General features: G+C 33.5%; 1 protein-coding gene across 1 annotated transcript in view; it reads left to right on the top strand.

Annotated features, from left to right (window-relative positions):
- The window catches only part of LOC126739940 (splicing factor 3B subunit 3), a 46,237-nt gene that overhangs the window by 14,585 nt on the left and 10,370 nt on the right, over window positions 1–21,282 (top strand). The gene's annotated exons all lie outside the window — the stretch shown is intronic.

Genomic DNA, 21,282 nt, shown 5'->3' with positions numbered 1-21,282 from the left:
GGCTAAAATCAACTCTTTTTAAACACAACCAAACGCCCAAATCTTAAAGATGAGACATCAACAGGAACGAATGGTAACATGAGCAAATATAATGGGTTTCTGGATCTCGGCTTGGTCGACAAAGCGGCTGTATTAAATAAATAATAATGGACCCAAGTGTTTCTTAAAAAATATTTTTAAATTATTTTATATATTTTTTTATCAGGTTATTGACAAGATCCCTTGATAAACCATTTAGAAGAAAATAAGGCCCATTCTAACAAAAGTAGAAAATCAGACTATTCAATTATTATATAACAATTATATATTTTTTATTTATACTACGAACACGTAGATATAGCCTATAAAGTATTTCCTGATTAGTACCAGCAGCAAGTACCATTTTATCTTAAAGGTTCAAAATCTCTTATGCGATACATTACATCATTATTAGATGCGGCGAAAGTTCTCAGGAATATTACGAGGTATCCGTATGTTAAAACCGATTAAATAAAAACGATTCTAGCTATCATAGAATCGGAGAAAATTGAAAAAAATTATAAAACATAAATATCAAATGATCAAGAGCCCTATGGAAAAATTTCAATTTTTTATTTTTCTATTCTGCACTATTTCAAAGTACCTTTAAAAAAGATTATTACAGATTTGACTAAAATGAATTGAAAACCTATTTCTTTGCATTTTTCGGTTTTCGAACAAAATCCGGGGTCAAAATGACCATTTTTTCAAAATATGCTCTGAATTCGAAATTTCTTTTTTACCTGCTTATAGACGATTTAAAAAGTAGTAAAAAAGCTTTATGACAAATTTTTCCACGATTCAGACGAGTGCCACAATCTGAAGAGAAAGATCAGGTCCCGTAAGAAACTATGTATTAGGATAGGAAAAAGAGGTTTGTTTCTTGTTTTTTTTTCGAAGGCAATTATAATAAAATTACAAACATTTAAAGCAAAAAAAACGAATAAAAGAATTGGAAAGTAACTACCTGATTGGTACCAGCAGCAAGTACCATTTTATCTTAAAAGTTAAAAATCTCTTATGCGATACATTACATCATTATGAGATACGGTGAAAGTTCCTGAGAAATACTGAAACGTACCATCTTCAAACTGTTATTAAATAGAATGTCACCCGGGAAGTGAAATTAAATGTTGGAACAGGTCACGAGCGTCGTTATTGAGATTTTTTTCGAAGGTGAGGTTATTTCTTGAGTTTATATGATCTTAATTATATGGTATCGGAATAGGTTAAACACCATGTTCCTTGCTTTCTTATTTTGTATAAGAATCGTTTATTGAGAGACAATTGAGTGCTTGTTTTGGTTTAAAGTAGGTATATGTCAAGTTTTATCGGCCTTTATTGCGACTAATCATCATTAAGATGCAGAAAATTAAAATTATTATTTCTTTAATAGAAAGTGTATGTGGAAACATGTTTTACAATTATTGATCATTCAAGTAAAAGTTATACCACAAGATTTTGCATTATCTTAGAACTATTCGTTAGGATTACCTTGACTATAAATAATTTTCTACTTTCTCGAATCAACATTGGAAATTTCGGAAGGATTTACCTGGATTGCCTCTGCTTTGCGTTAATTCACAATATTCTATGCCGTGTCTCTTTGGGGTAATTTCTATTAAACACAATAGAATTTTATGAGAAAAGCAACCTCTGTTCCATAATATATTTCAAAATAAATTATTTATTAAATTTATTGTAAGATTTTCTTTGTCCCAAGCAGCACAAGCACCTTTAATTTTTTTCCCTATTAAGAATTCCAAATTTTGTTTATTCCCTAAACTAGATAAACTTGTATTTCTACTTGTCTCGCTTTAAAAGGAAACCTAAATTAATGAAATACAAGTTGAAAATAGCGCCCTATGGTTAAAAAAATGACAAAACTATGAAATTTATTTAAATAAAACTTAATTGAACTATACTACTTAGTTGAAATACACTACACAAAAAAGGTTCTGTAAACATACAGTGAGGACGCGCAATTTGAAACAAATTCATTTAAAGTTCAGGGGTGTGTTCGAAAAAAAAACGCTCGGACACGGTAATTTTAATTTTTTGTCGCGGTTTTTTTGATGATGAGTTCATGTACTCAGGGTGGACCAAAAATGAGCTGCGACTATCAACTTAATTTTTTTAAATAGAAACACCCATTCTTTATTTTATTTTTTAATTCTGTATAAAAATTTTACCTAACCTCAATATTTATTAAGAAATTTGCGATTAAATTTTGTATAAATAGCCATGAATTTTTGGAACAGTTTATAAATAAAACAAAACAAAAAAATTAAAATAAATGTTCGAATTGTCGACCATTAACTTCCTGACAGTAACCAAGTCGATATTTAAATTCTTGTAATACTTTACTTATTGTTTGATTATTGCCGTATTTATTATATTTCGGCTGTAATTTTATTTTTTAATTCTTCTAAACTTTCAGGATTATCAAAATAAACTTTAGATTTTAGATAACTCCATAGAAAAAAATCCAATGGGGTTAAATCTGGCTACCTTGCTGGTCATTCAATCCATCTATTTGGGAAAATGTTGTTAAGGTAATCTAAGTACTTTTTGTTAAACAGATCGCAAACTTCGGCCTGTGTTCGAGTCTTGTCACCAGATCCTACCATCATCAAAATTTCAATTCTTTGTTCTTCAGTTAAACTTTTAAATATTGCAACTGCACTTGACATTTACGAGGGTGAATCAAATATGAACCGGACTTTGGTTTTAGTAATTTTATTGGTACAGTAAATAAAAGTTTGAACACATGTTATTTTTCTACATAATCTCCTCTCTTATTTACGCATTTTTCCCACCGGATCGGAAGTTTTTTAATTCCTTCATCAAAGAATGAAGCTGGTCGTGTCAGTAACCAATTGCGCACAAACGTTTCCACACCTTCGTCGTCGTCAAAGTGATAACCTCCCAATTCTTCTTTTAGTGGCCCAAACATGTGGTAGTCACATGGTGACAAATCGGGACTGTAAGGCGGGTGTTCAAATCGTGCCAAAAGCCTTTCACACACGGCAAGACGGTTTGCTTTCTGATCTTCCGTCAAAAGGCGAGGAACCCATCTTGCACACACTTTGCGGTAACCCAAATTTTCTGAAATGATTGATTGAGCACTTCCGTATGATATTTCGACGTGTGCAGCAATTTCCCACAATGTAAGGCGGCGGTCACCTTCAATCAGCTCACGGATCGCACGAATGTTCGCCTCATTGATGCTTGTCCTGGGTCGGCGTGCATGGCTCTCGTTTTCCACTACCTCTCGGCCATCGGAAAATTTTTTGTGCCAGTCGTAGACTTGAGTCCTTGATAAGGTTTCATTACCGAACTGTGCAGTTAGTCGACGCAAAATTTCGGAAGGTTTTACGCCCTCACGCGACAAAAATTTTATAATAACGCGTTGCGCAACAGACGTGTGTACCTCTTGTTCAGACATGATGCTACTAACAGCTCATCTACTCCGGTGCGCCAAACCGACTGACTCCCCTCCTCTTGACATCCCTATCTAGCATATATCAGGACGTCGCGCCACTCGCTTCACCTATGGCGCGCTAAACAGAAAAGTCCGGTTCATATTTGATTCACCCTCGTACGTAAAGTATACATACTTATACATACTATGTTTCCATGCGATTAAATAGTGACAAGGTGTCAAGAAACAAATATACCTGTTAAAAAATTATGAAAAAATGTTTGAATATTCTCAAATTACTCATTAACAGTTGCAAATTTATTAATAATGTTGGTATTAGGTATAAGACATGGTATACAAAATATAATTAAAATTCTATGTAGAATTCAAAAATGGAATAAAAAATAGGGTGTTTCCATTAAAAAAATTGAAGTTAATGGTCGTTACTTATTTTTGCTTCACCCTGTATAATGAATTCATGTTCATCATCAAAAAAATCGCGAAAAAAAATAAAAATCGACGTGTCCGTGCATTTTTTTCCGAAACTCCCTTGAATTTTAAATGAATTTGTTAAATGAAATTTTAAATGCCGGCCCCGGCAGCGCGGTGGGTATATACATACCTGCCTAGCAGTCGTGTGGCCCTGGGTTCGAGTCCCAGACTTAGCATGGTCGTTTGTGATGTCCGATTTAGTTTAAGTACTAACATATTATAGAGGCCTTTCGTGACTAAATATGCTCAGCACAAAGTCAATAAATAAATTAAAAAAAAAAAATAAATAAATAAATGAAGAAACAGTATTATCGCAAATAAAAATCACAAAGCGAGTGATCGATCTCTTAAGTTGACTTAAGGATCTTATGTCATAATATTATTATTAATATTCAGATTGTTTAACAAACCCGTATTCCTGACCAAAGGAGTATAAGTAGCACCAGAGGTATTACGGCGTTGACAGAGCAGCAGTGAATAATTGTGTTTCAATGTAAAAATAGTCCAAGATAGTTTCCAAGCCATCAATATCAGTCTGGTGATATGGAAATTAAACCGCAGAACAATACTCCAGTATCGTCATTATTAGGCAGCAATAAATCCTCCCAGCAATTTTGATGGTGAGCTTCTCGTCCTAAATCCCTAATAGAGGCAGCGTAATTAAGAGGCTCACTATCTATAAAGTAATTGACTTGTAATCGGTTGACTTTGACTGCATTTTTTTTGCTGATATATTTATACTGTATACCCATCGAGAGAAACATTGTGACTCTTACAGGACCAAAAACATGTGCCCTGTACTAAAGGCTAAGATATGTACCCATACCTTAAGCCTTTAAGTTCGGTCGGTGTATGAGTTAATGCATTTAACGATCCTCAAAATCAAACGCCTTACTTAAATCGTTCTATATGACATTTATTTATTTATTTATTTATTTTATTTACGCCATTCAACAGAAATACATCCAATTACTGAATGGGAAAAAAATACATTTACAATCAATAACAATAAGGAAATGCTTAAAAAGAAAAACAATGAGAAAAGTAAAGAAAAAAAAAACAAAGTTTTACTAAGAATAGTGTACTTTTGTGATATCTGCTATGCTACAGTTAAATAAGTCACATTGACCCTGAACAGAATTATATGTGTTACAGGTTCTGCGTAGTGGAGAAAATTTGTTAATGTTAGTCCTTGGTCTAGGTAGGTAAAATGTTTGTGAGTTTCTGGCTGATATGCGAGGTATGTGAAAGTTCAGTTCTTGTAATAATTCTGGCAAATCGATTAAGTTGTTCACTAATTTATATAGAAATTGCAAATCAGCAGATTTTCTTCTAAAGAATGAAAGAAAAATCTTTCCAGTAACCGTGCATGTGGAAAACCGATTTCTGGGTACACTCCATCGCATTTATAGCAAAGAAATTTTAGAAATTTTCTCTGTATACCTTCAATCTCATTTATATGGTTTTGGTAATAAGGGGACCAAACTTGAGAAGCATACCCAAGTATGGATCTGACATATGAGAAGAATAAGATTTTTAGGCTGAGGATATTATTAAAATTATGAGAGTTACGTATTACAAAACCTAGCATTCTGTAGCTACGTTTGACAATATCTGTAATATGTGGCTGAAAAGAAAGAGAGCTATCAAATGTTACACCTAAGTCATTCAAAACTGTTGATCTAGGAACTGTGACATTGTCTATGGTATAGTCATAAATAATTATTTTTTTCCTTAAACTGAAAGAAACAACATTACATTTAGCAGCATTTAGAGGCAGGTTATTATTTTTACACCATGCAATTAGTTTGTTTAAGTCACTTTGAAGTAAAATACTGTCCAAAATGCTGTTAATTCGATAAAAAACTTTTTTATCGTCCACGTATAATAGACTATTTACAGAAAGTTCATCAGATATTTTATTAATAAATAAGTTGAGAAAAAGCGGTCCCAAAATTGAGCCCTGTGGGAGTGGGACTCCAGAGGCGGCAATAATCTTTGACATGTCTATGATCCTCTCACTTTTTCAGATTGATAAATTAGCAGCTGAAGATTTATTCTTCAAATAACCATGTTGTGAATCTAAAATTAGACCTGTTGTTTAATCTTAATATATGTTGTTTAATCTCGTGATTTAATTAGATTCGTTAGGTTTATTACGATTGTTTGGGCTGCTAGACTATCAAAAACTTTAGTTAGTAATAAATGAATACATATATTATGATAGTTTTATATGACATCCTACTACTATTCTTAAATAAAGGCAGGATGTAACTATCCTTACAAGGAATTGGAAATGTGGATGACTGTAAGGCAGTTATTAAATAACCAATATGTTTTATACGAAACACGTTTGGGCCATGCCAGTTCGATGGTCAATCCGATTTTTTACAACATATTTAATAAAGTGTTTTGGCAGGCTTTTAAGAAGGTTTTGACGTGTAAGTATCGGAAAACCATCACTTGGAGGCCCCACTGGTGACAAATGAGGATGAAAAACGTCCAGAAGTCGAACGTGTGAACCGGTTAATTTTTTTTTTTTTTTTGATCAAACTGGTCTTGACGCGAACTTAAGTCTATCATTAAGTTGTGATATATTTATTTACTTCTCAAGCAACACGAGTTCGTAAAATATACGTTAGTTTTGCATATTAGTTTTTTTTACGAAACGTTTGATATACGCATATTATACGATTTGTTTTCAGTTCCTCTTACCTTATGTGTTTATTATAATTAGCGTTTTTTTAACGTTTATCCGAGGCATATAGTATAAACCTCTATACAATCCATTTTTAAATCAATAATCCATTTTTGGCTCTATACAATAATTTCAATTGTAAGTTTTGTGACTGGTTCGACTTTAAAAGCTATTATCCAATCTACTAACGCTGTTTTCTGTCTTTCGAAACTGATATTTTTGGCAAAGACTGAGCCGTCCAGTACGAACCAACTTGTCGTTATGAAATTTTCAAAATATTTGGAAAATTACAAGTGCTACAGCAAAAATGCCTAGAATAAATTTTGTAGAATATAAAATTGTGTACAAGTTTGTATACTACAGGTTTTTCAGAAAATTAATAGAAACTTAGATTTTTGCCATAAACTGAGCCATCACTTAAGAATCAGTTTGTCGTTACGGAATTTTCAAATAAAAATTGGGAAAGTTTTTTGGGCCTGCAGTAATTTTGATATGGAGTGAGCTATTACATTACAATATTTTAGAGATGTTCTAATTTTAATATAACTTAAATTTTGACCAATATTTTCATTAGACGGACCAGTAGGTTGCTGATCGTTATTGATACCAGGAGAGTATATACCGGGTGGTGCGTCACACATTTTTCTGTAAAATGTACAGGGAAGCCAATAATTGACCCCCTTAAAATTTACATGGGATTTCCTATGTTCCGCTCGGCGACGCACCACCCGGTATATACCCTTTACCCTAAACCTAATTATACTTTTTAGGTAATAAAATTCACATATTCAAACAGTAAGATTAAACAACCTAAAGGGTAATTTTCAGTTAGTGTTTTTGAAATGTTAAAAAATAGCGAAAATTAATGCTATATAATAGCGGTCTAAATCTAAAAATATATAAATTGGATTGTTTCAGTATATTTAACATTAAAAGTAAGTTTAAGCTTCATCTGTCTTATACGCTATTAAAGCATCGCTATTAGCAAACCAATACCAACAATTTGTGTGTCAAAGATAGCATTAACAATATAATTGACTATGTAAAATCCACAGTATATTCTTACGGTTTTTTTATTTTGCTTCTCCAAAAGACTTAAGATGGTAACTGATGTCCTTGTGGAGTTTTAACGCATTCCTCTCAATTTATAATTTAAGACTACAGATGACTCTAATAAAATTTTCCTTTTTTTTTCTAGTATATTATGGCAACAGCGCAACATGTCTCCTAACAGTGACCAGTCCAGATAAGAGGAGTCGCTGTGCCTGCGTGTGTTAGCGCTGTTGCCATGTAATGCAAAACGTAGGAATATTTTAATACATTATTTTGTGGCATTTTGGTGCTATAATACCTATTGAGATCTCCAGAAAAGGTTTATATTCAGGTCAAAGTCGACATATTTCATATATAAAATATCTGTCCAACCAAACGTGGTTCTGGCTATAGTAAAAACAAGCAGAATTCAAGAGGTGTTGATGAAACAGATTACGAGATTTAGACTAACCTAAATCTTATTTTTTGTGTTAAAATAAGCAAGAACCTGATAAATTTTCCAAAAGATCGACATCTTTCTTCGACCAACATTTCTTTTAAAAAGTCCTTTAAGAGAAAACTTTCCTGTTTTTTCACACCTCTAGTACATGTGCCTAAAATAAACTTGGATAATTATATGGAAACTGACGGTACTTTAAGCGATCTTAGTGCCAAAAAAACTCAACTTATCAGTGAAAAAGAAGAAAAAACTGTTCAGTGTGTTCAAGAAAGAAGAAAACTACGTCGTTGATCTTCATTCAGGTGTCGTGGCAGATTTATGGTGATGGAGTCGTTGATGTGCCTGCAGAAGGATCGCTTTGATATATGTTTTAGATTAGATGGTGCCAAAAAAGTAAGGTATTTATTAAAAGAAATTTGATTTTCCTTTGGGGTTGAATGGTGCAGCTAAGAAGTTTTCTTGATATGAAAATATGGTTTTTATAGCAAGAAAACTTAAAACTATCAAGAGTAATTTTAATTTTGGGTGCAAAACGGAAATTAAAACAGAATATCAGTAGAAGCCAAATCTTATGATGGTCTGTGAACATGTGCCTAATGTCTTCATTTTATTGTGCTTCTAGAGGTATTTTGTTTTTTGATATTCATTGGAGTTAAAATCTTAAATGGTCAATAATATACAAAATCAATTGAATTTCAAAATTTACCATAAATCATTACAAATCTCGCAATAAGTTTGATATACAGGGTGATCAATTAAGAATGACCCTGGACGTTCTACCTCCATCTGTGAAGCTTACACAAACAAAAAAAAAATCGAAAATAATATATAACTTGAGGTGCTAGAGATATCTCTATAGGGCATTGAGGGAAATGCCCCGAAAATAAGTCCTCCCTGCCACTCATCACTTATCGATACAAAAACTTAATAAATATTCCAATTTAATAATGAATCAAACGTAGTATCGATTTTTTATTTTCATTAAGAAATCAGCCTTAAACTAACGACCCCACTCGTTTAAAAAATCCGTTTGTTTATAACCAATAAGGTGTTTTAATGTAGACATCTTTATTAAACAATTTGTTTCTCATATTGATAATATGGTGAATTGATACACTCTGCTTTATTTCACCATTTTATGCACTAATTGAAATGTTAATAAAAATGCCTGCATAGCCAATGTCTTATTTGTTATAAAAATAACAAGTTTTTAATTGCGTGTAGGATAGCTGATACATGCAGAATATTAAAAATACATCGTACTGCATGTCATAGGTTAAACTATTATGGCCAAATAATTTGCTGTTCTTGAGTTTTTGCTTAAATATTTTTTTCGTGAAATCAGGAAAAAGGTAGAAAGATATTAATACATATATATGCTGGATAACAGACTTAGCTAGTGACTAGCGCAATCCTGAAAACACCCTAATACGTCCCTACTATCCTAATAGAGTAAGTACAGACAATTCGGGTACCATAAAATGTATATTTAATGATGCTGGGAAAGTCGTGAGAATTCCTCTGTATAGCTGAAGATTACATAACTTATTTATAAGTTGTTGATATAGTTCGTCAGCGCGAAGCCTTGAAAACTTAGTAATTTTTTTAATCCAAAATAGTTTTACCAATTTTTTAAATGATGTTTTAATTTCCTACAGACTTTCGATGATCATATTATTATCTTTGCTAAAACATTAAAACTGTATTTTTTCATGGAGGTGCTTAACATGTCTGAAAAAACTGGAATAAACTAATTATTGTATTCATTGTTAATTTTTCTATACTTGCATAAATAAACGAATTTTGCAAAATAAAGACGTTAACAAAGATAAGACGCTTCATTCACAAATAAAAAATTATCGTTTCTTATTATGGAAATAAGAGAGCACCATCAGCTGCTTGGCAATGCTGTAATTCGTACTATTTGATGACTACAATCTTTCTGTGGAAATGAGAGCGATATCTTCTCACTGCTTGGCAATGGTGCAATTTGTTCTATTCGAAGATTTTTAGTTTGATTTGTTTACCAGTGGAGCGTTGATCTCAGGTCGATAAGGTGATCAAATATTGATGCAAATCTATTCATGAAAATTTCGCACCAGGAGTGATAGGGCTTGCGTAAAAATATATTGCAGCGGTGCCAAAATGCCTAGAATTTTTAATTACTTTTTATGTTACTCAGATTTTTTTGAAATATTTGTGCGCTAAGGAAATGAGCTTGAGTGTTAGTTTTAAAAAAAAAATCCAAAAATAAAAAAACCAAAACTTGACTGCAAGGACTGCGTCTATTGATTTTACTGCCATGTCAACTTAGTTAACTAGCTAACTAGCTGAAGTTTTTTTCCGTTACAGGAGTAAAAGCTTATCATGAGACACTTTCATGCGATATTTGCTTAAAATGTTAATTACATTCTAAAAATACGTGGAAAACTTATAATTTTTTAAAGAAGAAATCAGTATTTCTGGAAATTGACTTTAAAGTAACAACCATCAGAAAATGCTCGTTTTAACCCTCGAGAATCAGGAGATGTCATCGTTAGAATCTTTAAAGGAAATGGAGGGTCAAGTGGCACATAGTTTTAAACAGCGTTCAAATCCCTTTACGGTGGTATCCTATATTGTTGGTTTTTGTCTACAATTTTTTTCCGAATAATCGTGTTTCAAAGTTGCAGAAACAATTAAAGTTGCCTGCATTGAGATTTTGGTTTGCAGGTTAGTGTTTACACAAAAACTTGCATTGGGTCTCATTGTAGTACAAATGATTAGAGGACTACGTTACACCGTTAAAATCATTGAATAACATAAAGAAAATCTAGTTTAAAGACTTGATTTTTTATTTATTGATTATTTACTTCGACAAAAATTACTTTATTTGCGGAAGATACATTTTTACAATAAGACATATGGGATGCATTTACTTACTATCTTACGAGTTGTGGAAAATAATGTCCATTGTCCTGTAAAGAATAATAAAGTCTGTTTCTACTATTTGTTTTGTTCCGGTGATCTTGGAGGCCATTCAATTGGTCCCTTCTTGCCATCATGGTTTTGATGGCAAGGAGGATCAATAGTCTCTTCAAGCATTATAAGATATAAATCACCTGTCAATTTTCCTGTAAAAAACAAAGGACCAGTAATGAATGGCATTTTCAAGAAAACTATCCAAAACATCAACTTTTTGGGAATATTGTATATTTCCTTGAAAAAGATGCGGGTTTTCGTCACTCCGACGACGACAATTTTTTTGTTAACATTTTCATTCGGAAAAAAATAAACTTTTATCGCTGGAACAGACATTCGGCAGATTGACGACGTTGCCTTGTCAACTCATGAATTCACAAAACTCTATTCTTTTACCAAAATCATCGCCATAGCGTTCTCGAAGTATCTGCATTTTCTAGGGATGGAATTTATTAATTTTCAGTGCCTTTCTTACTGTTTTGTGTTCTGTATATTTCTGTCCTTTCTGATTTTTCTGATTTTTAACTCAAAGAAAGACATGAGGTGGGGAAGTTTTTAAATTGACTCCTTGTATAGAAGTCTTCTAGGGGAACAAGTGCTTCTTTGTCCTCCAGCAGCAGTTCAGAAAAACTTCCTCGTGGCGTAGTAGAATAGAATACACTTCTTCGGTCAGAGAAAGATAAATACTTGTATGCAATTGGCATTGACGCAAACTTGAAGAATGTATAGTGCCCAAAGAGCAATTCTTCAATTGCTCTCTATCGATACATGGTTTGATCCTCTTGGTTGGATAAGGACGCGGCAACCTAAAGGTTATTTCTCAGCCCTATTCTTTAAGTGGGTGACTAATTCGAATTGATAAGGCATAGTACGAGGGTGGTTCCAGAAGTACCCGACCCAAGAAAGAAAACACGACAATTTTGGAAAAGAATATATTTATTTTTCAACATAATCTCCTTTCAGCTCTATATACTTTTTTCAGCGATGTTTTATAAGTTCGATACCCTTTTTATAATAAGAACTGTCTTACGCCTAGAAATAGCCATTAACTGCCGACATCACTTCTTCATCGTTGGAAAATCTTTGACCACTGAGCCAGTTTTTTAAGTTTGGAAACAGAAAATAATCTGAGGGGGCTAAATCTGGCGAATAGGGTGCATGAGGTAGTGATTCAAACTTTAATTCGTTAATTTTGGCTATTGCAATAACGGATTTGTGAGCTTGGTGCATTGTCTTGATAAAACAACACTTTCTTCTTAACCAAATGCGGCCGTTTTTGCTCGATTTCTTCGCTCAAACGTTGCAATAAGTTCGCATAATACTCGCCGTTGATAGTTTTACCTTTTTCAAAATAGTCAATGAAAATTATCCCTCGCGCATCCCAAAAAACCGACGTCATGACCTTGCCTGCAGATGAAACGGTTTTCGCCTTCTTTGGAGCCGGTTCTCCCTTTTGAGTCCATTGTTTTGATTGTTCTTTTGTCTCAGGTGTGAAGTGATGGACCCATGTTTCATCCATGGTTATGAAAAGACGCAAAAATTCTACTTTGTTGCTATTAAATTTCGCTAAACACTCAATTGAAACATCTTCACGACACTGTTTTTGCTCGAGTGTGAGCAAACGCGGCACCCATCTTGCACACAGCTTTCTCATGTCAAAATTTTCAGTTAATATGCGATGTACCGCACTTTTTGAAATGCCTACTATGTTAGCGGACTATGCTCGCGCACTTTCAGTCGACGATCATCCAGTACCACTTTGTGAATTTTCTTTAAAATTTCTGGAGTCGTCAGCTCATTTGGTCGACCACTGCGATGATGCTCGTCTTGGCAGATCGTACGGCCTCGTTTAAACTCTGCTACCCAATATTTTACTGTTGTTAACGAAGGAGCAGACTCACCCAGAGTAGAATCCAGTTCAGCTTTTATATTGGTTGAGCTGAGGCCTTTCAATTAAAAGTATTGTATCACATAACAATGACCAACTTTCTCCATTTTCACAAATTCACTGCAAACGTTCACTATTGATGGCTGCCAAACAAATACTAAACAACGTGGCGTCTTCAAACTTGAAACATAATTATGCTTTATAGATTGTATACTTTCTAATACACTGATATTTTTCAAACTACTACCGACATCTCTAGGTCAGGCCGGGTACTTCTGGGACCACCCTCGTATACCATTCTAGATACGCAATATATTTTTTAAGCATTGCAATGCTAGGAATATTTTATGATACACTTCCAACATAAGAGGTTCCCATGTAAGGCGTCGTCTATACGTAAACCAAGGTGCTTAATCAATTTTTTTCTTTTTCTGTGCTTTTATGTTCAAGAATGACAGTTTATGATATCTGAGCCAATGATCTATACTCATGTCGTTTTCTATCACATTTTCTAGTATCTTGGAATCTTTTGCTGCATGTAGTAAAACAGCATCATCAGCTTATAGATATACAATAGACGTCAATGATGGTAAAGTAGTGTATGTACATCGTAAATAATGCTTGTCCCAGTAAAAAAACATAAGTGCATTTGGAAGAATTGATTAAATGCAAGAAACTAATTTAAAACAATCTTTAACGAAGAAATTTTATAATTTTTTTAATTGAAAAAATGTGGTACTTCCATTTTCCAGAGAATTGTGATTGCGTCAAAAATCTTTGGCTCTTCCGGATTTTAAAAAATCGTAATTCGAAACGTGTTGAGATTTTAGTAATTCTTTAAGCACCGTTGCGTTAAAAAATGTTCTACGAATTGATTTATGCGAAAATATAATTTTTGTCAAAAGGTCACTTATAAAGTTTATTCTCTGTAAAAGCCTGATATTGTTTTCCACTGCACCAAGAATGTTATTACAGAGAGTACTCTGTGTTCTGCCACTTAGGTACTCCTTTAGCCAAGTAAGAGCCATACCTATTTTTCTATATGGCTCAAGCACCAAAGTAAGTATTCTATGGTCGACCGTATCAAATGCTTTTTGTAGGTCCAGTGATATAAACGCAGCTCAGACCGTTATCGATTTTCCTTAATTTTTGTTGAGAACCATCTGTTAAATTAACGAATCGAACCAATTGATTATTTACGGCAGCTTTAAGTATTTTTGACATGGCTGTTAAACCTTACTGTTAGAACGGATATTGCTCGATGATTCCCAAGTTTCGTAAGGTATTACTTTTGCCACTTTCATAGAATTAGGAATTGATCCAGTTAAAAGAGATAAATTCACTATTCTGATTAGGTTAGATATCATCATCAAATTCTTTAATTAATAGTTTAATGCTAAAGCAGTGTTACTCAAACTTTTTTCGTGACGGAACCCTTTTAAAAAACTAAATTTTTAACGGAACCCTAAACTCTAAACTAAAAGCAAAAGCAGTTATATGTGAATTGTTTATTAATAATCATACAAAAAAAGATAGATACAGTAAGTAGTGAGTTAGTAAGCAAATGATAACACTAAGTTCATTTAATGCGAGGCATGTAATTGTTTTTTATTCCTCATCAACTGGGTAATGTCAGGCTTAATAGAAGAAAGTTGAATTCTCATGTCTGGTTCGGTATCCAGTCTATTGCGGTATTTTGTTTTTGTAGCTGTATATGCTGAAAATCCCGTTTCACACAAATACGTTGTTGGGAACGGCAGAAGAACATTCAAAGCTTCTGTGGCAAGTTGTGGATATTCATCACGAACCCTGCACCAAAAATCATTTAGTGAAATTGTTTTGAACAATGATTCCATGCTTGTATCCGATGTCATTTCTAGAAATGATTTGACATATTTTCAGGCTTCTGCAATTTAGATGGAAAAGGGTTTTGAATCCATGAGTTTATTTTCTTCAGAAAAGTAAGATCCAAAAGTCCCTTGCAGATCATTGAGATATTGGTGCAATAAATATTTCATTTTGAAATATTTTTGTATCGCTAAGACTATGGTGACTAAGGAACTCACTTAGCAATGAAAAATAAGTAATCTAAAAATCTAATTTTCTTTTAAAGCCTTGACAAAGTTTACCCCGAGACAACCCTCTCACTTCAGTATGGAGCAATAGCGTTTTATGATATATGCGCTATCATAATCTTCACATAATATTGAGAACAATCGGGATTGTAGTGGACGTGACTTGACAAAATTAATTATTTTTACACTCTCATCAAGAATCAATTTTAGATTTGGTGGCATTTTCTTAACCGCGAGTGATTATCTATGCGGGATGCAGTGGCTGGAACTAGAATTTGGCGCTTCCATTTTTATTCGTGATATTACTTCTGCTGTTCTACCTGTCTTGGCTCCATCGGTACAAATATCAATGCAATCTTTGCGATCGAGTTGATTTTCTTCAAAAAATATGTTAATCGTGTTAAAAATTCCTTCTCCGGTTGTGTTAGTAAGCAGCGATGAGCACATAAGCAAGTCTTCTTCGAGTGAATGTTTATATGGATATCGCACAATTACTAGCAAGATGTCCAGTCCAGCAACATCAGTCGACTCATATTTGCAAGACGAATTTGTTATTTTAAAGCCGTGAAACCAGTTCTTGTTTTATGTTTGCTGCGATATCCCTAATTCTCTTAATAGATTAATAAATTTTCCGCGCCAAACAATCCTCCTTTATATTATACCAGCAACCATCGGATCATCTCGAATTCCTCAGAAACTTCGGAGAGCCACACGATTTTCTCCGAAGTACGAACCGAGGTCATTCGATTGCTTATAGTCCGGGGGCGAATGGTGGCGTACGAGTAACGCTGTAACATTTCGATGTAATAGGATTTACTTATTAATACATAATATATTAAATTTTCGCACATGTACCAGTAACACCTATAAGTAGGCGTTTCATTTTGGTTGTTTATTTTTATCTTAGGTAACTTTATTCTTATAGGGTTTACTTTAATACATGCATTCACTTATTATGACTGCTGGCGAAGCCCTACCGGAGGTTTCGCGGAGCACCGGGGCTCTGCGGAGCACACTTTGAGTAACGCTGTGCAAAAGCCATCAATTTTATTATTTTTTTTAGTTGCATGATTCATACACTCACCGGCAATAAAAACGGACCCTTAACATTTTATATATAATTTCTTTTTAACATGTTTTGCGAGGTATTGTTCTTATCACTTACACACAAATAAAACAACATGAGTAATGATGAGTAATTTCTAACCACAACCATTTATTTGAAAAAAAACTTGTTACAACACTACCGAAAAAACACATAAATTGGTAGTTTATGAGAAATATCTTCTTGAGGAACAATAAGGAGCAGGAACACAACTTCGTCCTAATTCGAGAACCTCCTTGATAGCCTACCTAGGACTAAAGATAGATTCTGCAAAACGTTAAGTGTTCATGATTCCTTGCAAACAAATCGCGTAACACGATGACACCTAAGAAGCTCTTAACCTGCAGCTGGTCTTTGAGTAGCAAGATTGGCTTCACCAAGTCTTCGTATAACGGTCCATTTGCTTACATTGGTATTCCGGATGTGATCAAGTCGATTTCTGATACAGCTGTAGCATCACGATCTCAGGTCGTCTAGTGTAACCTTCAGTTTACAAAAAACGTTTGGAAAAATAACGCTCACTTCTTCCGTCTCGAATCAATGCAACCATAGCAGTCGCTTATTTTAGATCAATTAAACGCAGCAAAACTGTGACAAACATCTGTCTATTCATCTAGCAATAATAACCTTCTAAAAAGTTCTATGTAACTAATCGAAGAGGAAAGTATTAAGGGGTGATTGTTAATTATTTTATGATTCTCTATTTCATTTTAATAAACTGTTTCATTTCGGTAAAAAAAAAACTAACAGGAAAAATTTTAATATTCATTAAAATCTATCCTTTAAATGTTTTCTATGAGCTGCAACTACACGTTGGGCTTCTCGCGTACAAAACCACAGAGACTTTACGACCACATAAAACAATTTTTCTAAAAAAATATTTGATTTATTTTCATTAAAATCTGCCTGTTGATAACTACAAATCTTGGAATGGGTTTCGGTAGTCGAAATAGCAATAATCAAAACCTAAAAAAAAATAAAGCAAATCATTTCCAACTACCATTTTGGTGTAATATACACTAATTTGAAAAACAAGGGATCACGGACGCAGTCCATGTCAAAACTCTTCCATTTTAAGTTTGTATAGATGTACGATGGGTAATTAGATAAGGTATAAAAGGTAAGTATTCATTTTAAGACCACTTAATCAAAGAAAAACAGTTATCTACTTCAAAAAAGTACCTTCGGTATAATTATATTATTAATAATATAGTCATTAATTAATTATACGATAATATGAGTTCTAACGAATACTAAAAAGATATACAGTTAAAAATATAAATCAAGACAAAATGAAATTAATAATAATTTATAAATACATTTAAAGGATAAGTGTTGTACGTCGTAACACAATCATAAATTATGGGAATTTCCTAGGAACCGCTGGACCGCATTTATATTAAAGAAAAGCCGTTCAATAAAAATATATGCCATGTTTAACTGTAAACTTAAGGAATTTGATGCATACATATATTTCAAATTTGAAGGTTAGAGAGGATCTCAAAAGTCTCCATTATGGCCGTCAAAACTTTAAATTTGTGTAACTTGTAGAATAATAAAACAAGTTAGTATACAGGGGTGATTCAAAATTGAGTGCAAAGATTTCAAGGGCCTATTTACCAGCCAATAATAAGTTTTTTCATAAAAACGTATGTCCTAACTTGTGTAAAAGATTCTTAATAAAAAAATTTTTTTTTTTGGTATGAAAATATGCTTTTGTATGTGTCTGTTACTTCGGCTAAGTTAAATTTTGAAAAGAAATTAAATGAATTTTGATAATCGATGCGAATTTATTATTTGTTTTAATAGGACCAGGCAAAAGTTCTAAAAGTAATAGAACACAGCATCAGCAGTTCCTAAGTCAAAATGTCGTCTTACTCCAAAGTGGATATTAATCAGGGAGGGTTGTTTTTTGCAAATCTCAATCAAATTTACTCTATAATTTTGCGGTTGCTACTCTGTTTAATAGAACTCTCTTAAGGCGACAAACATTCCAATAAAAGTTCCGGAATATCCATCATCAACATTCAGGAAAATTATCTCCGCCAGCAAATTGAATTTGAATATTCCTGGAATACTGCCTATTGTCATATATCCTATCATAATTGCCTGTTTTATATTAAGATCTATAGACGTGTTAAACGTGTTGACTGAAACCCCTTTAAGAATATTACGATTATTTCATGAAAATGTTCTAAGCAATCCTTAGTCTGGAATCACTTTTCTACCTCAAACCATCCATGCCCAGAAACTCCTGTATAATAACGCAAAAATTTTTTTTTTCTAATTAGCCCTATAAAAGTTCGTTAATGAAGAGAAATCATCATTTTGCAACATACGTTTTAAAACTTCAAATTTGGCGCTCCCAAACTGTTTAATTTGAGCTTTTAAACCTGGAGATCGGGAACACGGGATAAATTCTCTCTATCTCAGAAGGCAATATCTCTTCTTTTTTTGAGTCAGGTTTCCCGAATGTGCATATACAGGGTGTTCATTTGAAAACTTCCCACCACGGATTTATCGAAAACCACTGTTTAAAAAAAAACGCCGAAATACGTCAAAAGGTTTGTCAAGGGGGACAACTTTCTAACCTAAAATTACTTCACCCTCTGCCCCCCAGGGTCATCTCCTTAAAAATTTTAAATGGCAAGGGGTATCCAGTAATAGCTTGTTTAAAAGGTCTTTCGAAGTCTTTTATTTTGACGTTTGATTTTTTTAAATCGGTGGATTCGTTTTCAAGAAAATTAGAAAAATCTTTATTTATCTTTATTTGTTCAGATAGAAAACAAAAACATGAATATATCAGTTTTTATTTCAATAAGTGTTCAAAATGTTGCCCGTTTTTGGCCAAACAATGATATAGGCGATGTTCAAATTCCTGACGGACATTTTCAAAAACATGTTGTGGGATATCATGGCAGCTGTCGATGATGCGTTGACGAAGTTCATCCAAAATTTCAGGTTGGGGAGTAAACACAATAGATTTCAAATGACCCTATAGAAAAAAGTCTAACGGCGTTATATCAGGAGATCTAGCAGGCCATTCTATAGGCCCTCTTCGCCCTATCCATTTATCTGGAAACTCGTCGTCTAGCCATTGCCGAACGGGAAGAACATAATGAGGAGGAGCGCCGTCTTGCTGGAAATATATTCCAGCCTCATCAAGTATAGGGTTTCCATCATCATCGATTTGGTTTTCAATGGATTCAGTGATAAGCGGATTGATGGTATTTTCCAACATATCCAAATAAATGTCTCCATTTAAATTTCCTTTAATAAATAATGGCCCAATCACTTTATTTCCTAAAATGCATGCCCATACATTAATTTTTTGACGGTACTGGGTATGCCCTTCAACAAATGCATGAGGATTTTCATTGCTCCAATATCTACAGTTATTAACAAATCCATTTAGATAAAATGTGCATTCATCGCTGAAGCAGATATTCTTTACATGAATACTATTCATACCGTTATTCGCTTCAGTCATTTTTTCACAAAACTCATCTCGCCTATCGAAATCGTCTTCGGTTAACTCTTGCAATATTTTCATTTTGAATTGATGAAATTGATGAAGTTTGGTAACTGTGTGAACAGAGACTAATGAAATACCAGTGGCAGCAACAATTTTGCGTAATAAAGTATTAGGATTTATTCCAAAATGACCCAAAACTTCAACTTGAGCGGCTTCATCCAAAAATCGCCGATGATCACGCTTTTTATTTGCAACAGATCCAGTTTCAGTAAACTTAATAACAAGGTCCAAAACATACCTATGCGAAGTTATCTTCTCCGGATGTCTGGCGTTAAACGTGAAATAAAATATTGAAATAAAAACTGATATTTTCATGTTTTTGTTCTAATTTTCTCGAAAACGAATCGACCGATTTAAAAAAATCAAACGTCAAAATAAAAGACTTTGAAAGACCTTTTAAACCAGCTATTACTCGATACCCCTTGCCAGTTGAAATTTTTTAGGAGAAGACCCTGGGGGGCACAGGGTGAAGTAATTTTAGGTTAGAAAGTTGTCCCCCTTGACAAACCTTTTGACGTATTTCGGCGTTTTTTTTTTTAAACAGTGGTTTTTGATAAATCCGTGGTGGGAAGTTTTCAAATGAACACCCTGTATATAGTATGTATTCAAAAAAATACAACGTTGGCCTATTCAGAAAATATTTATAGCAAACCTATCCTGAAATATAATAAATGAACCTAAAGCAGGCTGAGTAATGATTAACGTAACTCAGCACATGCTTTAACAGCTATATACTTAACATAGGAATATAAAATAATTTTTGTCTTTGATTTAAGAAAATTTTGATTTGGTTTCACAAAATTGAGATGATAAAATTAATTAAATATTTTATAGCAATTCTAAAAAAAGCTATGCAGAGTTATATTTTCATGTTGGGTTTTGTATGGAGGGCTTTGAATACTATCATTTAAAAAATAAATTAATCAATTTACGGCCTAATTTAACCTAACCCAACCAACCAGTATATGTTAAAATATGTATATCTTTAACGTGGATATGTTGAACTGCGGTACATAAGCCTCCCCCATTTCTGTCCATTTCTTTCTGTCTTAAATTCTATGTATCTAATCAGATGCACATTTCTTTAGGTCGTCCTTTCAAGGTGTAGGAACTCGTCCTTTGCTTCTTTTATTCAAATACGGGCTCCACTTAAGCAGCCTTTTCGTCCATCTTTCCTGCCCCATCATTCGTGCGTTATGTCAAGCCCACTATCACTTGAGTTTGCAAATTGGGATAACTGCATCTGTGACGCCGGTTCTTCGTAATCCTTAATTTTTTATATGGTCCCGCAATGACGCCCTAATCATGGACTTTTCTTAGCACTTGGCGCGTTAGTGTTAAAGTTTTAGCTCCATAGGTTATGACCGGCAATACACATTGATCATAAAACACCTTCCTCTTCAAACATTGTGATATGTCAATGTGTTTTAAAGACTTGCCATTGTTTGCCCAAGATAGTGAAACTCTTCACTTCCCCTGTTAATGTCTTTAAGGTTATCTGATAGCAAAACTATATCAGCCGCAAAGACGTAGATTTTTTAAGTTTCGATCATCTACATTTAGACCTTTGTCTTTACAATTGGGTTTTCTAAAA

The sequence above is a fragment of the Anthonomus grandis genome, chromosome 8 (assembly GCF_022605725.1).
Source record: "Anthonomus grandis grandis chromosome 8, icAntGran1.3, whole genome shotgun sequence".
Taxonomy (NCBI): Eukaryota; Metazoa; Arthropoda; class Insecta; order Coleoptera; family Curculionidae; genus Anthonomus; species Anthonomus grandis.
This window is presented reverse-complemented; position numbering and strand designations above follow the sequence as displayed.